This window comes from Phalaenopsis equestris, unplaced genomic scaffold, assembly GCF_001263595.1.
Source record: "Phalaenopsis equestris unplaced genomic scaffold, ASM126359v1 Scaffold001091, whole genome shotgun sequence".
In the NCBI taxonomy this organism is placed as follows: domain Eukaryota; kingdom Viridiplantae; phylum Streptophyta; class Magnoliopsida; order Asparagales; family Orchidaceae; genus Phalaenopsis; species Phalaenopsis equestris.
In genome coordinates, this window is record NW_018165530.1 from 357,697 (window position 1) to 365,544 (window position 7,848).

Below are 7,848 nucleotides of genomic sequence, written 5' to 3' on the forward strand. Positions count from 1 at the left end.
GAAGTTCCACCTGGCCGGCTTTCCACCTGGCCGGCTCTTCCTCTGCCCTAGACTGCATTTCCTCTTGCCTTAAATCCTTCTCCTCCTCTCCCTTTACCTGATTTGCTTACCCGGGAGGCTGGTAGGTGGCTTCTCCTCTCTCCTTTTTTTGGTATAAAAACCAGCCCCTTTAGTTCTCTGTGTGTTCTCTGTGTGGGGTTGTTGAAAATTTCTGGAGAAAAAGGAGAGGAGTGGCTTTGGGGTGCTGTTGAAGAGGCTGCATTTTTTTTTTTTTTTTGTTCGAAGGGTTGTTTTCCTTCTTTACTGTGGGAGGTCTTATGGAAGAAAATTCTGCTAACATCTAATCCAAAATATGATTTTTGCGTGTTGGAGTGTGGAGCATTCATTGGTGGTTGTTTCTCGAAGCTTTTAGGAGGAAGGCCCTGTCGAAACTTCTTCTTGGCTAGTTTCTTTTGCGTGTTGGGAATCTAAGGGATTTGTTGGTTGCTACTTCTTGAAACTTTTAGGAAGAGGATTCCTTTGGAAGGCATTTTATTGGATTTGTCATACTTTTTTTTTCTTTAAGTCGGCATTAAGAGGTATTTATCTTCCTTCCTCTGATTTACAACGTTTCCGATGGCATCTAAAAATATTTCTTTACTCTTTTAAAGCATGTGAAAGCTTCTTTGGGCTTAATGTGTTCCACTTGGTGGATTTGAGGGTTTGCATCTTTATGAGGTGCATGTGCACGGGTGTGGTATTCTCCTGTTTCCTAACTCTAAGGCATGGTTTTATGCATGTTAAAATATGATGCGTTGCTTGGATTGGGACATTAAGCTTGTTTATTTTGTTTCTTTTAAAAAAAAAAGATAAAAAAAAGGAAGGGAAGAAAGTGGGAGATGTTTCGGCTAGCCTTGGTATGGAGAGGTTTGATAGAGCTTGTTACTTTGCCCTCATTCAGTTAATTTCTTGGCTTTGATGTTTGCTCTTTTAATCACTTCATATTCACAAATGGTAGCATGGCATGTGGAAGTAAAAATCTAGGCCTGTTTCGAGATTTGAGCATGGATTCTTGCTAGGTTTAGTGAGAAATGAAGCATACATGGGCTGCCTTCTTTTCTTTCTCTGCTCGAAATATATGATGAATGAGGTTTCTTTTTGAAAAATTTTAGTTTCTATTCTATGGAAGGCATGCTAAAAAAAAACAATGTTAAAACTTTTCTTATACATATTTTGTTCAAATGGAGGTTGGAATTAGTTTTAATGCTAAATAACATGTTGGCATTAGGAACCATTTAATGCTAAATAACATGTTGGCATTAGGAACTTGTTTATGCTTATTCGTTTCTGTTACTAGCTGCAGTTTGGAACATATATTAGTTCTAATACCTGGGAATACAAGGCTCTAACGAATTTGGATTTGATGGCCATGTTTTTCCCATCTTGTTGGGTACGATTTGGATCTTTTTGGAATAGATTCATGTTGGAAAGGCTAATCTATGTTTTTCCCCTCTTGTTGGGTACGATTTTGATCTCTTTGGAGAGGGAAAATGCTGAAAATTTTGTTTTGTTTTGACCCATTTGTTGGGTGTGGTTTTAGTCCTTTGGAAATGGAAAATGCTGAAAATTTTACTTTATTTTTCCCATGTTAGTAAGCTCGGTTTGGGCTCTGTTTTTTATGATTTATATTGGCTGAAGTCTCTTATTGTTTTGGACTATTTATGGGTTTGATTTGCCCTTGTATTGGGCTCGGGTTGCCCTTTTTCTAGGCTTGGTTCAGGCTTTCTTTGGTGATTTATATTGGCTGAGGTTTTGGAATATTTCTTGAGTTTGGTTTGCTTTTGTATTGGGCTCGGGTTGCCCCTTTTCCTAGCTTTGCCCGTAAGCTTGTTTGGGGCTAATTTAATGATTGTTTGGGAGCTTTTAAACTGCTAGGTTTACTGTAGCAAAACTGTAGTTGTTGTTGGCTGTAGGAAGTTCAGAATTGTTGTTTGGAGCAGTTTGGAAGCTTAAAAGTGTCATTAATTGTTGTAGTTAGTTGTTTGGGTGTTGTAATAATTGTTTACACTCATGTAGTTGGTGATTGGGCCCATATAGATGTGTTTTGTGGTTATTTGATGGCTAGCTTTGTGGTGATTTTGTTCCTTTTGTGAGACTTACCCGTGAGCTATTTGGAAGCCTCTTTTTGGGTTGTTTTCCTTTCTTTGTTGTGCTTTCCCATTCACTCTCCTATGTATATCAAAGGCAATGTAATGATAACACCCATGAGGGTTCTCTTTCACTATTCGTGGCCGTGCATGGGGTATGTTTCCTCTTTTCTGCCTTTGGCCGTGAGCTTCATTTCTGCTGTCAGTATTGTATTTGGCTTTTTAGCTCGGATTTAGCTTTATTTTCATTTCTCCTGGATGTGGATCTTTTCCTTTAATTCTTTTATGATTGAAAATGTTTGATTTGGGATTAGTTTTCCCCTTTATTGCCCCTAGCTGCACATCTTAATGTGGTGAATTTTCACCTTTGCCGTGAAGACCGGTTCATTGATTGGGTGAACCGTACTTGAAGCACTTTCTAGTGGGATGTTTGAACTACGTTTTTTTTTTAAAAAAAGTTTTATTCGCCATATTATGAAGTTTTATTCTTGAAAGTTTAAATTACATTTTGATATTTTTAAACCTCTTTTTGAGATTGAATCGGTTATTTTTTATTTTATTATTTTTTTTTTAACGAGTTTTAAACACTTCTAGGCCGATGCACTTACGATTTCGCTTTAAGCCTTATTAATTTAACTTTGTTTTAAAAAGTGGATCAGCCTCTTTTTTTCATTTGTTTTGTTTGTTTTTTAACAGTCAAGTTAAAAATGAGAATTTCTGATTTAATTATTTTCGGAAATGATTCATGATCTTAAAGAAAAATATGAAGAAAAGAGAAAGAGAGAGGAAATTAAAAACGAAATTTGCTCTGTTAACATGATAGAAATCTAAGGAGGAGATAGGATAGCAAACCATTTATCATTCTTTTTGCATAAAAAAGATGAAATTGTAATTGGAAGAATAGTTGAGAGTTGGAAGAAAGTAAGAGTTTAAATGACGATTAGGAGCATGGATTGAAAGATCAGTAGACTTGCATTTAGGCCTCTTAAGCTTTAAATAAACTTAAACCCAATTGCTTTAACTAGAATTGAAACACATTTCACAATCCTTTTGTCAAAATTATAGGTTCACCCCTAGGTCTTAGGAGTCTGATAGCGAGCTAAGCTTGATCTAAAAATGTTCGATGATTAGTTGAAAGACACTTAATTAAAGATAGACACTTTAGAACACATTAGGCTCAAACTAAAGTGTAAGTTTCCTAGATCTTAGGAGCACACCCTAAGAAAGAGTTCATCATCCTAATTTTCAAATGAACCTAAGAAGCCAGACATCTGACCCTAGTTCATAAGTTAATTATGACATTAGACACGAGGGTGCACTAGATTGTGATTCATGACTGATTTAATTAAATCAAATAATGAAATTCTTGTTTTAACTTGACCAAAACTGAAACAATCCAAAACTGAAACCCAATGCTCCGGGATTTGAGCTTGAGTCTTACACTCAGATCCTCCTGGCAATTTGGGACATTTCCAATATCACATATAAATCTCTTATTCTTCGTCATTTATATGTGATATTGTATTTTCTTTCATTTGATTGTCTTTTTCTTACGATTTGTTTGTTTTCTCAAGTTTTTCAGGTCATGTTTTCTCCTTTTGTACAACGCATACTAGTTAAACTTAAGGGAGCAGCAAGACGAGCAGCAAGGGAGCAGCAAGACTCCCAAATATACATGTTTGATTTACATTACAGCATTTTATTTCTTAGCACGTATACTTTTCCTCCTATCATGTATACTATTTTGCATAGCCTGCTGTACCATTTTCTAGTCTGCTATATTGTTGCCTGTTATGTTATTTTTCTAACATGTATACTGTTTTGCATAGTTTGTTATACTGTTTCTTTAGTTTGTTATAGTATTCTCCTGACATGTAATATTATTTTTTTCTTTTATATATCACACGATTTATCTGCTTTGATATACACTATGTCTTAGTATAGGATAAACTAGTGGTTAGGTGCATTTTCAAAACTAAAACTAAACCCGAAAATGCTACGACGAAGAGCTTGGAGCGAACATCGTGGGCAGCACGACGAGGAACAACTTCAAAATGGATCTGCAACATCAAAACAGATTCACATCACCTATCACCCTCTTTAGTTTAAATAACAACTCATAGGATCACCTTTTAGGTTTTTCGCACAACCCTATTGTGTAATTATAATTTCTAACACTTTACGATTCTGAGATTATCGTCCGGTACTGTGTAAATTCTTTTATCTTTTTAGACTATTTGCACGATCGGATATCATGCAAATATAAGTCCTAAATTCTAAATAATTTGCAGGATTAAAATATCAAATAAGCATCATTTTAAAAAAAACATAAAGCCAAACAACAGGATAGTTGGGAAGTCACCGGGGTTTCTCTCCGGATCCGTGATATCCCCTACTCTTCATTCCTTTGGATTCCTGCAAATAATTGTTCATGTTTGAGCCACTCTCATTTAATTTTCCTATGTCCAATCTTGAAAACCTAAACTTTAAAATTTTGAAGGTAAAACCACTTATCTTAATCGAGAATTTTATTAAATGACCCAAGTCATTTAAGATGTAATTAACTCTAGGGATATGCCTCTATAGGGAACTTGGAACCCAAGTAAAATAAACTCTATCTCTATCTAATATCTAATATTTATATTAGGTAGGGGAACTTGTTAGCCTCATATAAAATATTTCGCAGACCAAACGGATGTTACAAATTCTTTAGTTTAGATGATTGAATTCCTATTACAAGTGATATATTTATTCTTCGGGATAAGTGTATTACTTGTAGTATCGTATTCAATCATCTAAACTATTTAAAATGTGAGACTCGTTTGGTCTCACCTATTTTAAAATTAAAATGTTACTTTTAAAAATTAAAAAGGTTATATTCATATTTAAAATATTTTCAAAATCACAAAATCATCACTTTTTCAAATTATGAAGTTAAAACGGCCGACAGTCGGCCCATGAGTTAACAAGTTAAGTCAGGGTTGGCTTGAGCTTGGCTTATTAGTTCATCAAGCTTAGCTCACGAGTCACCTATCGAGCCTAGCCCAAGCTGGCACACAAGTCAGCATAGCTCACTTACACCCCTAATAGAGATCACCAACACTCTCAAATTCATCTCAGCAAAAAAGTGTTTCAAGTGCCACAACTTCGGGCATATTACATCAAATCGTCCAAACAAAATTATGATTGTTTTCACTAAGCAAAGAACAGTTGAAGAAATAGACAATGACGCAAAAGAGAATAAGGATGTCAGAGAGGAGTAATAACTTTTAACAAAAGACAAAGAGATGCTAGTTGAAAGCTCCTTCAAACTAAGGCTATGAGAGAAGCACAAACAGAGTTAAAGTTGATTGTCTAAGGTGACATTGAGTCCAAAGAGCTGATACCCGACACAAGATAGCCTACACTAAGAAAATTGTCGGATTCCTAGACTAAAGCTTACCATCTTGCTTATTGCCGCTGAGAGTGGTTCAATTTGTTAGATATTTCATTTCCGAGTCGATATCTCTAGATATACTCGTTTATCGTATGCACCCAGCCGAGTATGAGGAGTATGAGAAGCAGATTATAGACTTAAGGGTTTGAAACTTGGCTCTTGAATATACCCATATATGCACAGTTTTAACTGTGGTTGTGCCAAAGAATGTTAGTTATTTATTATATCAGAACAAATTTGGAATAACATGTGTTTTAGAGTTGCATGGGATAGATGTGTATATAAATTTTGTAAAGAGATTGCCTTGAACACGACAAAGCAATGACTTTGCCATGGTGGTGATAGATCGGTTCTAGGAGATTCCTATGGAGAAGGCCAAGCCCTTCATACCAGAGGAGAGTGTGTCAATGCGAGACCTCTCGGGACACGAAAACCTCGAGATTCATGATAATTTGAATGACCAGGCTCCATGACGTGCTAAACTCCCGAAATTTGTAACGTGTAGAACTCCTGTAATCTGCAACACACAAAAATCCTACGATCTGTGATGCACAAAACTCGATGTGATCATGGGAGTCAAGGAAAGTCATTTTTTTATGTTTTAAGCATGTTTTTTCTTATTTTAAATTTTTTTTCCTATTTTTCGCATTCTAATTAAATTGTTTTCTATTAGAGAACTTTCATATATGTTGTATTTTGATTGTTTGAAACTTTTAGCTTTACTTCGAGTATTTGGATGTCATAATCTCTATTTTCTACCATAATGAGTGTTGTATCATCTTGCTTTTGCAAATAGTGTGTTTGTAGCTTGTGCAAAAATGAGTGGTGAACATCTTCGCTGTCTGTACATTGTCGTTTCTTGATTTCCAATCATTATTTTCAGTCAGGACAGCCGTCGAAGGATGCCTATCCCTGCCCAAAAGTAGTTAACTCGTGTATTATTATTCTCTCCCTATTCCACAACCATATCCCCGTTAAATCCGCTTCCTAAACACCTTCTAAGAGCCCCTAGAATGGTATCAACATGACTTCCAGAAATTGCAAGTTACTCCTGATTGATAATACTTGTTTAAAAAGTGACTAATGAAAGAAAAGAAGAGCTATCAGCAGAAGCTAGGTTGCTCAATTAGTGAACAGCACAAATGAGCTAACAAAGAAACCCGGATATGATAATAGTACAGTTGACTACAAACTCTAACATCAATACAGGACTAGATGTGAAAGAGCTCCAAAACCAATTTCTAATATGCGATAAAAACCAAACTGGAAGACAATATATGGATGTTACCAATCAACAGTAATTGTCATGAGCAAAGTGTTAGCAACTAAAGATAAAAGATGCATCCAGATCCAACTATTCCAGCACCAAATCACTAAAATCTCAAGTAGCACCGCAATCCCTGATCGCAGGGCTCAGCAGAAAAGGAAACAGACCAATAAAGAAACTGATCAATCTCAACACAATACATAAAGGAAGAAAATTTTCAAATCAATAAGCTCTAATCTCGTTCCAGATAAACTAGCTAAGGTCGAAAGTTCTTTAGGACAGTCGAAAAATCACAAACCACAAAATCGACCACGGTCGAACCTTTATAGCCGGTATCAGCCGCATGCCACGGATGAACAGAAAAACAAAGAACCACAGGCACCGGAATAGGGAGAAGGAAGGCAAGTAGATGGCAGGATCGGAACTGGAACCAAGGAAAAACGCAGCAAACAAATGCAGGAATCTCGTCCCTTCCGATCCAATTATTAATAAATAGGGTATAACAGCAATTGTTCGCACGTTGCAAAAAAAAAAAAAAATCGAAAGTCTACGATTATAACCTGACTCCAATGGTGTTCCCCGAGGAAGCGACCACTCCGAAAAGAAAAGAAGAAGACCGCGATTTCGTGGTAGGACAGGACAGCGCAGATTCGATCGAACAAAACCCTAGGAGCTGGATGGATGACGCGCCGGGATCCTCGATCGAACCAGAAGACAGCACCACCGAAAGGCAAAAGGGCGGTAAGATAATAAAATAAACAAATAACATTTTTCTAATAAAAACCAAATTTGTTAGAAAAGCAGCCGAACAAATCACGATGCTCCAGCCATGCCACATTTTAAAGGGGGGCTAATATGTAAGTTTGCGGCCAGCCATTTGCACGGCTTTTGGATTCTAATTTCCAAAATGAGTCCAATTTAATCGGGCCTATATTTAGGCTTTCCAAACTATAAAAATAGAAATAATAATAAATTGCATGTATGAAACTCGAGACGAACTAACCCTTTAAATAGGAAGA

The 7,848-nt window shown here is 36.3% G+C and overlaps 1 protein-coding gene across 1 annotated transcript in view; it reads right to left on the minus strand.

Annotated features, from left to right (window-relative positions):
* The window catches only part of LOC110033092 (villin-4-like), a 39,495-nt gene extending 31,856 nt beyond the window's left edge, over window positions 1-7,639 (minus strand). Inside the window, exon 1 of the mRNA XM_020736960.1 lies at window positions 7,390-7,639. The gene's annotated coding sequence lies outside the window, so the exon portion shown is untranslated. The remainder of the gene's footprint in view (window positions 1-7,389) is intronic.
* Between the last annotated feature and the right edge of the window lie 209 nt (window positions 7,640-7,848).